General features: G+C 35.6%; 1 protein-coding gene across 2 annotated transcripts in view; it reads left to right on the top strand.

The window, feature by feature from the left end:
* STAG1 (stromal antigen 1) overlaps positions 1–14,603 on the top strand; it is a 283,214-nt gene that overhangs the window by 64,506 nt on the left and 204,105 nt on the right. The window lies entirely within an intron of this gene.

Genomic DNA, 14,603 nt, shown 5'->3' with positions numbered 1-14,603 from the left:
ACTCACCTCAGCCTCCCAAAGGCGCAGGATTACAGGCTGAGCCACCGAGCCCAGCTTATCAGCCCATTTTTAAAGCTGCATAAAAACCAAGGGAGTTTTAAAAGTTGGCCTAAAGTGGGAAGAGAGCAAGGAAAGGCAGAAAAAAAAGTACAGCTCCCTCCTGACCCCTTTATTTCCTAGTTAAAAATGATCCCCACCAGTGACAAGATAGATTGGAATGTTATCATAAGCAAATAGTGTGGACAGCCTCTCCTCCGTTGATTCCAGTATCAATTTTCTCCTCTTGGCTCTTGAACCCTAAGGTGCAGTAATGATTTCCTGCTTTAGCTATCTTAAGTTGCATCAGTACCCTTAATTGCTTCACTGCCTCTTCCCAAACATCTGTAGTCTCTTCATTTGAACCATCTGGAGTGAATTCTGTTTACTGTTGGAACTCTAAGTCAGAATAAGCTAACTAACTCAATGTATAATAATAGAATATACTCAGTATCAGTGAAGTAGAAAAGATGCAAAGGTAAAATTGATTTAAACACTATTGACTTACAGTTGCATTCTAAAGCTATGTAACTTTATAAGTGCTTATAGAATTAAATTATGAGGAAGCTAAGAAGGCTAAACACAGAATTATATATGTTCATGAAATCATCCATAACAAAATGAAGATATATTATCCATGTATTCAAAGTATTACTGTTAAATACAGTATATTGATACAGGCTTATATATATTTTGGTATATACATAAACCAATATGTAATTGCTTTTAGAAATTTATATAATCTAAAAATATAATATTTGTCATTGATAGATGTTTTTATTTTTAGTTAATAAAGAATGTGCTTGTCAAACTTGAGAAGTGTTGGTTAGAAATAACCTTCTTTCTTAGTTAGTTATAACAAGTTATGTCTATTTTGCAGAGTTTGTGCCTAACAGAGGACTTCCAAATGTCTGAGGGCTTTCTAGGAATGCAGAATTACTGGCGAATTAACCACTTAGAAACACTTATTCTAAGAGTTTTTTGAACTTTCCCAGTTCATGAACCAATTAGTGTCTCAGTAATTTTTTCATGGCACCTCCAGGCAAAAAGAAATATGTAATAGTCCGTTTTATGAAATAGTTACATCCAAACTATTTATTTGGGTTCTGACAACTTAGTAGCTGTTTAGAAAAATGATATATGTAATTGAAAAAATTGTATTCCTGTCTTAAATAACCACAGTTCTTACTAATGTACATACAGACCTATTGGGCGTTGTACAACGTCTCATATTTGGGAATTACAATTATTTTCTATTCCACATTGGTTTTGTGGAAGTACTTGTAAAAACTCAGCTTCTCAAAAGTTGGGCATTATCTAAAGGAATAAGGTATGATCTGATGTTGAAATTGTGAATTACCTCATGCTAATAGTCCCTGTGATACCTGACACATATTGCATTGTTTTTATTTGAATTGGTTAAAGTAACCACAGTGCTCATCATTTTGTGTAAGTCCCCTAGGGCATCTCAGTGCAGTTTGGGCATCATGGCTTTAATCAATGATCAACTGGGAGTTGGTATATAAATATCCCAATTTCTTTGCCCCTCAGTGGAATAATTTTGCAGTGCATGGTCTGCTCTGGTTCCCAGAGTTCCCCAGGGAGCTTGATTAGTCTCCAGTTACCTACAGTTGCAATTGACTATATTACACTTTCATCGTCTGCTTTTCTTTCTTTGTTTCATGTCACTACTGCATTACCAGTATTTCATGGAATCTCCTCCTTAATAAGTTATTTGCACTAGCATCCTTGTTTCAGTGTCTATATCTGGGGGATAGAAACTAACAAGTGTTTATTATGTATTAATCAATATTCTCTTTAGAAATCTGTTTTTATGAGTTATTTCTCATCTCCTTTCGTGTACAGTATATATAGATAGCTCATTATTATTTTCTTCAATTCTTTTTAATTGTGATATATATATATACAGAAGACTGCAAAAAAATGTTTGTATAAGTTAATTAATATTTATGTTGTGAATCCTAATGTTAGCACTACTCAACTCAAGGTAGAGAATATTGCAGGACTTCAGAAGAGCCCTCCTTCTCTCTGTTGTCACTCCTCCCCTGTCACAGCCATCTCCTCCCACGAAGATAAGCTCTATCTTAATTTAATAATATTTATTTTCTTGCTTTTCTTTAGATTTTTACCATCAGTGGATCTATCCTTAAGCAAAACAGTTTCGCCTTCTTTCCTTCTTTAGATAATTAACCTTGCCTACTCTTTTGTTCGTTGATGTGAAGCAGACAATTCTTTGTTGTGATGGGCTTTCCTGGCGTGTTAGGACGTTCAGCAGCAGCTTTGGCCTCTACTTAGGTGCCAGTAGAACATTTCTCTCCCCATCTTCTCCAAATGCAACAACCAAAAATGCCTGCAGACATTGCCAAACATCCCCTGGGAAGTAACATTGGCTCATGTTGAGAACTGCTGTAAAGTGTTCACTATATGAATATATCCGTTTATTTATACTTCCTACTCTTGAAGAACATTGGATTGTTTCCAGTTTGGGGGTAACATGAACAGTGTTGACTAGAAAACTGTCCTTTTTACATGTTAATTTGGTGTTCATGCACAAAATGCTCTAGTTTGTGCACTGAGAAGTAAAATTGCTGTGTTAAAAGGTATGCAACCTTTTAGATAATGTTAAACTTTTCTGAAGTAGTTGTAGTAACTTTCCATGCTTCAGTCAAATGACACAAAATCTGATGACAGTCACGTTTTTCTTACAAATAGCATTACCAGTCTTTTTACTTTTATGTTGTTGGGTAGGATTACCCAACAACCACGTTGTGGTTTCAGTTTTTCTTTCTTTGATTACTTTTGTGTTTGAATACTTTTTCTCATGTCTGTTAGTTCTTCCGATTTTCTCTAGAATGAACTGCTTTAAGTGTTATACTAATGACTCTGTTGGGATGTTGGTCTTTTTCTTTAGTGATTGGTAGGATTAAGTTAAAAAGTTTAGTACTATTCATTCATACACACACATGTTAATAGCAACTACCTTCTCTCATCTGACAGCTTGTTTTTCTCCTTCCTTCCTTCCTTCCTTCCTTCCTTCCTTCCTTCCTTCCTTCCTTCCTTCCTTCCTTCTTTCTTTCTTTCTTTCTTTCTTTCTTTCTTTCTTTCAAATTATCCCTTGAAGGCAGAGGTTTTTGCCTAATTTTTTCTCTCTTGTATCTCTAGCATCATGTATAAATATTTGATAAAAGAATGAATGAACATAAGTTTTTAATTTTTAAGTATAACTAAACATGTTAGTCTTTTCTTTTACAGGCTTTTGGTGTCTTAAAAAACTTTTACCCATGGTCATGAAGTTGCTCTCCTATGTTTTCTTACAAGAGCCTTCTAGTTTATGTAAAGTTTAGTTATGTAGTTTAGCCCTTCAAATTTAGATCTTTACTTCATCTGGAGTATAGTGGCTCTATTAGCATAAATCAAGTATCCCCTTTACAAGAAAGTCTTTTCCTGCGTTCTCTATTCTGGTCATTGGTATGTTAGGTTGAGAGATTTCTTGACTAGAAACTTACTGCTTTTTGTATTTTTATATATATTTTAGAGTTAGTTTATGAAGTTCCATCAGTAAACTTGTTGGAGTTTTAAGTGAAGTTACATTGAATCTGTACAAATATCAATGTTTTTCAGCCCTGACACTTTGGGGACTAGATAAATCTTTGTTGTGGGGAGCATTTCTACATTGTAGGATATTTAGCAGCACCCCTGGTCTCTACCAACTAAATGCAGTAGAACCCCACCCCTACTCATTGTTCATGTCAAAGGTGGTTGGCGAGGGGAAGGGCAGGAGTTGACAACTACTATCCACCATTGGGGAATGAATTTACATTTGATAAAATTGAATATTCCAGTTCATGGTCATTGTATGTATTTCTCTGGTTAGGTCTTTACCCCCCCGCAGCCTCAACCTGCTGAGCTCCGGCGATCCTTCCGCCTCAGCCTTCTAAGTAGCTGGAATTACAGGCGCGCGCTACCACGCCCGGCTAATTTTTTGATTTATTGTAAAGATGAGGTCTTCATTTCAGATTTTATTATGAAGGTTTTGCTAACTTCACAAAACAAATTGTGAAAACTACCCTCTTTTCTGTTTTCTGGAAGCATATGTGAGATCGGAATTATTTCTTTTTAGAATGTTTGGTAGAATTGAAGGCATCTGGACCTGAAATTTTTGTTGGAAAACTTTAACATACTGACTTCTCTTCCTATAACTGACTTAGCACTGTATAGGTGTTTTATTATTTTGATAAGCCAGATTTTTCTAGGAAACTTCCAAATTTATTCCATAAGGTTGTTTATAATATATGAATATATTATATAGTCTCTTTATAATAGTCTATATCATTCTATATTAATTATATTATAAATTATTCTATATTCTATAATAATATTCCATATTCTGTTACTCCCTATATTCTGTATATTATATATCCCAATTTATAATTACAGGAAGGATTTTGGACTCTTGGATTATTTAGATGCATATTTTAAAATTTCCGAGCATGTGAGTTTTCTTGTTAATTTTTCATAATGATTTCACCTTTAGCTTTCTTGAATTTGAGACCAAAGGAAATGGTCTGAATAGTTTATTTCCCTCTTTGTGTAGACTTGTTTAAAGGTTGTGTGGTCAGTTTTTGCTAATGTTTCATGTGCCCTCGAAACCCATGTTTGTTATTAATATCTTTCTAACTTATTGTTTCTTTGTTCTTTTTTTTTCTTTTTGAGTTGGAGTCTTTATTCTAATGCAGTGGCATGCTCACAGCTACCACAGCCTCGACCTTCTGGGTTCAGGCAATCATTCCACTTCAGCCTTCCAAGTAGCTGAAACTACAGGCATGTGCCACCATGCCTGGCTAAGTTTTTGGTTTATTGTAGAGATGAGGTCGTGCCATATTGCCCAGGCTGGTCTCGAACTCATGGGCTCAGGCAATCTTCTTGCCTCCACCTCCCAAAGCGCTCCGATTATAGGCATGAGCCACTGTTCCTGGTCTGTTTCTTTGTTCTTATAGTATGATTACTGAGTATGTGTTAAAAATCCCATACTATGATTATAGATTTCTGTATTTCTCCTTGGCCTCTCCTTGGCCGCCTTTCTTTACCCTCCTTCCATGTCTTTTTCATCCTCTCTTCACTTTCTAATATCTTATTAGGTGTATATAAAGATCAAACTATTTATTTCCTTTTTTTTTTAAAAGACAGGTTCTTGCTCTGTCAGCCTGGCAGGAGTACAGTGACAAGATCATAACTCACTATAACCCCGAACTCCTATGCTCAAAGGGTCCTCCCACCTCAGCCTCCCAAATAGCTAGGACTCCAGATACATGCTACCACGCTGGCTAACTTTTAGTTTTTTGTAGAAACGAGATCTCATATGTTACCCAGAGTGGTCTGTAACTCCTGGCCTCAAATGATCCTCCCATCTTGGCCTTCCAACATACTACACCTGGCCTACACTATTTCTTATTAACTCACATTTTTTACATTTATTTATTTTTCACCTTTTCTCTGTCTTTACTTTTTTCTTTTTCTCTTTTTTGAGCTGGAGTCTCCCTCTGTTGCCCAGGTTGGAGCTCAGTGGCACACTCATGGTTAGGCCACCCCAGTGGTGACCTGCTGGGCTCTAGTGATCCTTCTGCCTCAGCCTTACAAGTAGCTGCAATTACAAGTGCTTGCTACCATGCCTGGTTAATTTATTTATTCATTTATTGTAGAGACAAGGTCTCACCAAGTTGCCTAGGCTGGTTTTGAACCTGCGGGATCAGGCATTCCACTCGCCTTGACTTCCCAAGGTGCTGGGATTACAGGCTGAGCCACCGACCCTGGCAAATACTTTTTTCTAAAAGTGTTTTATTTGAATATTGATAAAGCTTACTACCTCTCGTGTTTTTCTCACCCAACCTTTTCTGGTTTTCGTTTTCAATATTCCTGTTTCCTTATCTCTTCACTGCTTCTTGCAACAACTTATAGCTGGATTATATTTTTTAAATTCAGTCTGAAAGTTTGTCTTTTAATTGTACCACTTAGTCCCTTTTCCATTAAAAGTAATTGCTGTTCATTTGGTTACGTGCTGAACCATCGCTCGTCCCTTATCTCTCTGGCTCTATGCATGCTTTCTTTTTCTCTTCTTTCTTGTCTTTAAACCAAAGAATTTCTCTTTTTCCCTCTATTTCTTTGGACATTTTCTGTATTCTTTTCATTCATTCAATGGTTGACTTAGAAATTATAAAAGTCAGCCAGGCTCGGTGGCTCAGCCATTAATCCCGTGCCTTTGGGAGGCTGAGGTGAGTGGATTGCCTGAGCCTGCAGGTTTGAGACCCACCTGGGTAACTTGGCGAGACCTCATCTCTACAATAAATAAAAAATTTGCCGGGAATGGTAGCGTGCCTGTAGTTCCAGCTATTGGGAAGGTCGAGGGTGCGGTGGCCGGGAGCGGCCACTACCTTCTAGTCTGGGCGACTGAGTGAGACTCCAACTCAAAAAAAAAAAAAAATTATAAAAGTCATTATTACCAAAATCTAAAGATAATTTCTGCTTTTACCCTTTTACAGAAAATACAAAGACCTAGATTGCTATAATTTCATTTATCTTTTCCGGTGTTATATTTAAATCTACTTAGATTTCCTACAATCATTATTACATTTAACAATTAAAATTAGTATTTATTTAGCTTTACCTATATTCAGAGCACTTTATTCTTTATTTTAAATTAAAATTTTTTTATTTCATTCTATTTTTTGTTAATGCATTTCTAATTCTATTTTGCTTTGCTTTTGCAATCTTTGTTACATTTCTCTTTTGTTTTACTTTTGCTTTTTTGGGTCACATTTCTCTTCTGTCTTGCTTTTTTTTTGAGTCAAGTTCTTATTCTGCCACCTGGGCTAGAGTGTACTAGCACAGTCACTGCAGCCTCAAACTCCTGAACTCAGTCTATCCTCCTGTTTCAGCTCCCTATTAGTTAGAACTGCAAGCATGTTCATTGTACCTGGTTAATTCTTGTCTTTACTTTCTAAAATATACTTTGGTGTATACATAATTTTTCATTCAGCACACTGAAGACATTCTATTCTAACTTGTATAAAATGTGTGATCATTTTTACTTTTTCAACTTATTTTTCCCTGAATTGAAGGTTTCTCTTTGTATCTGGTTTTCTGACTTTCATTTGTTATGCTCTAGGAACAGAAAGTATTTTTTTGGCTTGGTGTCTTTTACCATTCTAAAATTTCTTAATTTTTATTTCCTTAAGTATTACTTCTTCCCATTTTATTTCTCTTTTCCCTCAATAACTTTATTTAAGCTTTTCACATTATCTTCTCTGTACCTTTTCATATTTCTCAATTTCTGTGCTGCTTTTTTTTCCCTGTCATCTAGTTCATATACTCTGTTTTCATCTGGACCAGTATCTTAAACTTTCATTCAATTATTGTAATGTCTGTTTATATAAATTGCAGCTACTTGGTTCTTTTGCAAAGAAAAAGTATTCCATGAAATTGTTTCCTATTCAAGTTTGTATTTTTCTTTTTGAACACAGTAAGTTTGTTTCTTTTGCAGTCTGTATCTGATCATTCTAATGTTTTAAGCTTATCTGAGCCTGTTTTTTATTGTCTTGTTTTTACATTTTATTTTTCTTTTTGGTATGTTTTGTTTCTCTTTATTCCAAAGTAATAAAACTGGAAGTAGCTAGGACTATATGCACACTACAGGCATGTACCTCCACAACGGCAAATTTTACATTTCTTTGTAGAGACACATTCTCACTATGTTGCCCAGACTAGGACATTCTATAAAATACCTGACTATTCCTTCTTAAAACTTTTGTGGTCAAAAGCAAGTAAAGTCTGAAAATCTGGAATGAAAGAGAAGTCTTACAACTGATGCTACAGATATGAAAAGGATCATGAGACTACTGTGAGCCGCTATATGCCAATAAATTGGATAATCTAGAGAAAACTGGTAAATTTCTAGAATTATGACACTATCAAGACTGAGTCATGAAGAAAAGAGAAAATCCGAGCTATGACTTGTAGGCAGATTAAATTATTAATTTAAAAAAAAAAACAACTTCCCAAAAAAGAAAAACCCAGAACAAATTGGCTTCACTGGTGAGATTTACCATCCAAAGAAGAATTAATGCCAGTTCTTCTCAGTCTCTTTCAAATAATCGATGAGAGTGAGACACTTTTAAACTTGTTTTATGTGGTCAACTTTACTCTTACGCCAAAACCAGGCAACAATATTGCAAGGAAAAAAATGATACCACAAGAAAAAAAAAAGGCCAGTATCCATAATATATGTGTATTTGTGTGTGTTTGTGTGTGTGTGTGTGTGTGTGTGTGTGTGTGTGTATGCAAAAAAATATTCAACAAAAGACCAGCAAACCAAACTTCACAGCATATTACAATGATTATACATCATGACCAAGTGAGACTTACCCTTGGGATACAAGATTGTTCAAAATATGAAAATCACCTAATGAGGTATACCTTTTTAACAGAAGGAAAGGTTAAAAAAAAAAAATCACATGATTATCTCAATAAATACAGAAGTTTTTGATAAAATTCAGTACCCTTTTGTGTGTGTGTGTGTGTTTAAAAAAAACCTCAAACTAGGAAGAGAGGGAATTTTTCTCAACATAATGGCCACATATGAAATGTCAACTGCTAATATCATACTCTGTGGTGAAAAAACTAAAAACTTTTCCTCAAGGGTCAGTAACAAGGTGAGGGTTCATACTTTCACCACTTCTGTTCTACATTATACAGAAATCCTGGCCAGGTTAGTTAGGCATGAAAAAAAAAATACATCCAGGTTAGAAAAGAAGTAAAAATGTCCCTGTTTGTGAAGACTTTGACACTGAAAACTAAAACCTTGATGAAAGAAATTAAGATACAAACAAATGGAAAGACATCTGGCGTTCATGAATTAGAAGACTTAATATTGTTAAAATGTTCATACTACCCAAAATGATCTGCAGATTCAGTGGAATTTCTATCATAATTCCAATGACTTTTTTTTTTTAAACAGAAATACATAAAAACACTTCTAAAACTTGCATGGAATCACAAAGGACGACCTTAAGAACTAAAAGGTTTTTGTTTTGTTTTTTGCTAAAACAGTTTTGAAAGGAAGAACAAAGTTGGAGGCACCACATTTCCTGACTTCAAAATATCACAAAAAGTCAAAGAAAAAAGTCACAGTCCCAGAAAGACAAGATTACAGTACTTAAAACAGTATGGTACTGGCATAAAGACAGACATAGAGACCAGAGTAACAGAACACTGTAGGAGAACCTGCAAATAAAGTCGTGTATATGGTCAACTAACTTTCAACAAGGGTGTCAACAATACACTGTGGGCAAAGGATACTCTCTTCGACAAATGGTGTTTGGGAATACTGGATATGCACATGCAAAAGAATAGAATTGGACCCTTGTCTGACACTTTACACTCATCTCAAAGTGGATTCAATAATTTATGTTAAGACCTAAAACTGGAAAACTCCTAGAAGAAAACATATTGGCAAAGCTTTATGACATTGGTCTTCACAATGAAATTATGGGTCTAACACCAAAGTGTGTCTGTGGACGGATGAGTTGATAAATAAAATGTGGTATATACTATATGCAGTAGATCATTATTGAGCCTTAAAGAAAGAAATTCCGCAGTTGTAACACAACATGGATGAACCTGGAGTACATTATGCTAAGTGAAATGAACCAGTCATAGAAAGACAAATACCATATGATTTCGCTTATATGAGATATCTAACTCATGGAAATAGACCATATTGGCTCAGTTGTCACAAATGTACTACACTAATGTTAGATATTAGCAAAAAGGGCTACTGGATGTGGTTTGCTGGGTGTGATGTGTATGAGATCTCTATACTATCCTTGTAATTTTTCTGTCAGTCTAAAACTATTTTAGAAAGCATATTTTTAAAAGATACTACAGGAATTTAGTTGTTTAAGAAAAATTCCTTGAGACAGCTACTAAACCAGTGAGTTCTTTTTCTCTTTAATCACATACATAAGAGTTTGATAAAATAGGACTTGGCCATTTACATGCACTTGGATAAGAAACTGCCAGTGAATCTTAACAATCTCAAATAGTTAAATCTTAAATTATGTAACTGAAGCCAATTATACAGTATTTGTAATTAAGGTATTTGATAAATAAAATTTTTGCTCTGTAGTTTATAGATTCCTGTAACATTATGGGCAACTTCTCTTGTGCTCTTACAAGTGAAATCTGGCTGTCACTACACCTTATCATTTAACTCATGGTTCCATTTATTAGAAAGAAGAGTTCAGTCTTTTCTTCTCTCCATTTGTTCAAGTCTTTCTTTTCCATGCCATGCTATGAAGAATTATTCTTTATTGGTCAACCTCTTAGTTTGCTATGGATGAAATTTATTGATTGACATTTTTTCCTTATTGTATAATTTTTACCTCTTTGACTTCTAAGTTTTCTCTAGTAATTTCCTGAAAATTTAGAGCCTTTCTCCACAAAAGTATGTAGACACAAATTTCCATATAGTTTTAAAAGGTTCATAAGTACTTACGAATCTATGTGCCACAGATTAAGAAACCCTGCCTATTATCATATTAGTAATAGTCATAGAGCCAAGGTGGCAGAGTGGCAGACAGACATTTTTACAAATAAATTTATTTTCCTAGTCATCAGTTCATTAATTCTTGTCGTATGTGATCAGCGTTAGCAGTGAAGATGATGCTATTTTAATAGTTGTTGCAGATTTGGTGAAAAGACTTAGGAGATCTTTGAAAGGTTATATTGAAAGCACTCTAAGACCGTGTTTGCTTTTGGCCCTAGGGTATACTACCATGGATTAAATAAGCCTCACAATTTGATAACATAATTTCTAGGACATTTGTCTGTTCTTAATTTAAATGGAATGCATCCTCTGAAGTCTTGAAAGACTAGCTAATTGGTGCTCAAATATTGTGTGTGTGTGTGTGAGTGTATGTGTGTGTGAGAGAGAGAGAGAGAGAGAGAGTGTGCACATTCTAGCATTTAGTTTGTTTTACTTATCTATTGTATTTGGAAATAATGTTAGTTTTTTTACAAGGACTGCAACAAAGTGCAGGCTGCCATCTAGGGACAAACTCATCATAGGCGATGTAATTATAACCATTTCTATTTTTAAGGCATTCTTAAAGATTTACACATTTCAAAAAATTTCTTTGTTTGTAATAACTTGTGAGGTAATTGGTTTCCATTTTTGCATGTACTACCTAGATGGATCACATGCATCACAAAATATTTATAATTAAGCTTGAAAGGCAACCAAAGTGTCTGCCCTTTTCTCTATCTTTCCTACAACCCTCCTCCTCAAATCTTGAAAAAGGGCTCTGATGCGTAGTCACTGCATTGGTAGGTAACTGTTAAGTTCAAGTTTTCTGGTCCTTCTCAGTTTCAGTAGTCTTGGCATTTCTCCTTATTTTCTTACTAATATTTTTATCTACCAGTTATCTGTATTTATTTTCCGTCTTTTTCTATTTTATTTTGATTTACAGGTTGCCCTCTATCAGGCTAAGTAAAGTAAAAATGAAACAACAAAAAATGAGTCTACCAAAAAATTGTCCTGTCATATGCTTGGATTATCTCTGACATATCATCAAATTAGATTTTATTTTTTAGATATTATATTTTAGTCTTTAAAAGAAAAACCTTAAAATAAAAAGCTGATTCATACATGTATGGAACAATTACTGGAAAACATCCACTATTTGGAAGGCTCTGTGATAAATTTATTAGCCAATGTTAGTACACTTCAGTCATACCCAGACGGCAATAATTTTGGTGATCTAGAATGTTCTTATGTCACAAAAGCTGTAAACATAAGAGAAGCCTTTTGCTGTTTTTAGATAAATTGTTTTGCTGCTGAATGAAGTTCTGTGTGCCTTCAATCTTCTGCCTACTTTTGTACCTCATTGGAAAGATACAGTGAAGCCTTAGATTTCCTGCTCTGGCTGAGATCATAGTATAGAGGAAGGGGAGAATTGAAAATGACAGAGGAGCATACAGTGAGACAGTTCTCTGAGCCATGTGGTTCATATATATGGTGGTAAGACAGTTTGCTGGTTTCCTCTTGGCTTTTCTGTTACTTTTTAATTCTCCTAATTTATCCCTGTTGTAGTTATTGGGTGTTTTGGACAGGGTGTTTAGTGCTTTCTGGCCTGATATTCTTCACTGTGGGATTGGAGGCATTGATTGGTCTGAGTGATGGGAATACTACTGGAATGACTTTACCTGGTTTTGGGGTATAAGAGCTAGCTGATCCCATTCTCCAAGTAGCATAACCTAGCAACGTGCATAGGCAGGAATCTGGCTCCAATAGAGCTTAAGTTAGTAGCAACTAGAGATTTTAGCTTGCTTCCAAAATGGACAGGATAATCTACCAAAAAATAAATTCCCAAAGTAGGAGAGTCTAATACTAACCAAGCATCTTATATGCAACAGGTGCAATGCCAAATACTTTACATCTGTTAGCTCTTTTAGTTGTCTTATTGTCCTTATTCATTTGTTCAGTGAACAATTTTTGAATGCCTCCCATGTGCTAATTTTCCAGGCACTGGGAATTAAATACAGCATTGAATAAAATAATGTCTCTGTTATGCAGTGGTGTTATGACCACTTTGAAGATTACCAATTCAAGTTTCATAGAGTTCAAGTGACTTTTCCAGTGTTCCACGTCTAGTAACTAGTGGAGCCAGTAATTAAACCCCGTGTCTTATTCCAAAGGCTTTAAGCCTTACTTACCTCTTGAGGGTTCCACTGTCTGTTGTAATCACTGGAACTACAATTCAAGTCTCTTTTTATTGTTGTTCATATTGATAATTATGTAAGTGTGAATTTTCCAGCCTTATATTCCATCTTTTGTTTCCCATAACAACAGATAAGAAAAACACAAGATTTTTGGCAAGTTTGTGTTGAGCATTCTTACTCCCGCTCTCAGATGAGTGCATGTTGATGGTGACTACGCAGAGTCTGACAGGCAAGGTTCAAGATCAGGGTCTTTCAGTTTAGTTTTTCACATTTCACTTTTTTATTTCAAATATATTCCCTGTTTTCTTTGAGTAACATATAGTTCAAATTTCAAAAAAGCAAAGGGTATGCAGTGTAGTCTACCTTATATCTCCAAACCTCAACCACAGATTTCTCTTTCCCAGAAGCAACCGATCATACTAGATACTTGTACCTCTTTCCAGAAATATTTTAATGCATGTTCAGTCAATATATGAATATTCCTTCTTTTTGTGTATGAATAGGTACTACAGATCTTTCCATATCAGTTATAGATATCTTTATTGTTTTTTGACAGTTCTGTTAATTCCATTGACCTTGACAGTCAATAAAGAGTAGTGGTTAATTGTAGCCAGTTTGACTGCCTGCGAACCATGGATCGCTACTGGAAAACACCTTTTGCTAATTGCTAAGCCTCTAGGTGTCCATTTCCTCATATGTAAATAAGAGAAATAACATCCCTCATAGGGTTGTGAAGATGAAATATGTGAACATCAAGTGCTTGGCAGATAGGAGCACCCAAATGTTAGCTGCCACCACCATTGTGTCATTATCACCACCTTTATTTATTTTATCAGATCTTTCTTTACGGTTTTCTTTTCTTTCTGCTAATTACAAACAGTGCTTCAGGCAATAGCCTTGTACATTTATTACTTTGCATGTGTTAACTTATGGGTCAGTTTCAGGGTCAAAGAGTCTGTAATTTTGGTAGATGTTTGCCAAATTACATACCATAGTGGTTGAACGAAATTACGCTTTCACCAGCAATTTAACATAAGTTACATGATCAAGAGCCTGATGATAGCTTTCTGATGTCACATTTAATTTTGGAATTAGTCATAGTTAAAAGTGGCATAGTTTAAAATTCGTTCTATGTCTTCATTGAAAGTACTATCCTGTCAGGCAAGCTGGATCAAATAATCTTTCATATAAATTATAGGCCAGGCACAGTGTCTGACACCTGTAAGCCTGCCACTTTGGGTGACCAAGGTGGGAGGATTGCTTGAACCTAGGAGTTCAAGACCAGTGTGGGTAAAATAGTGAGACCTCGTGTTTATGAAAAAATACAAGTAAAATTAGTCAGGTGTTGGGGCATGCGCCTGTAGTCCCAGCTACTCAGGAGGCTGAGGTGGAAGGATTTCTTAAGTCCAGGAATCAGAGGCTGCAGTGAGCTGTGATCGTGCCACTGCACTCCAGCCTGGGCAACAGAGCAAGACCCTGTGTCTAAAAAATAAGAAGATAAGATGAATTATATATGTTGGTAGGTTGTTCTTTTAAGATTCTCACATGTTGCTGATGTTTAAGATAGTAAAAGAGCAGGGCTTGGTGGCTCAGCCTGTAATCCCGCACTTTGGGAAGCTGAGGTGAGTGGATTGCCTAAGCCCGTGAGTTTGAGACCCGCCTGGCAACTTGGCGAGACTTCATCTCTACAGTAAATCAAAAAATTAGTTGGACGTGGTAGCACATGCCTGTAGTTCCAGCTACTTGGAAGGCTGAGGCGGAAGGATTGCCGG

The sequence above is a fragment of the Carlito syrichta genome, unplaced genomic scaffold (genome assembly GCF_000164805.1).
Source record: "Carlito syrichta isolate Samal-C Ts95f unplaced genomic scaffold, Tarsius_syrichta-2.0.1 Scaffold307227, whole genome shotgun sequence".
NCBI classification, from domain to species: Eukaryota; Metazoa; Chordata; class Mammalia; order Primates; family Tarsiidae; genus Carlito; species Carlito syrichta.
Note: the sequence above shows the minus strand (reverse complement) of the source record. Positions and strands in the feature narration are given on the sequence as shown.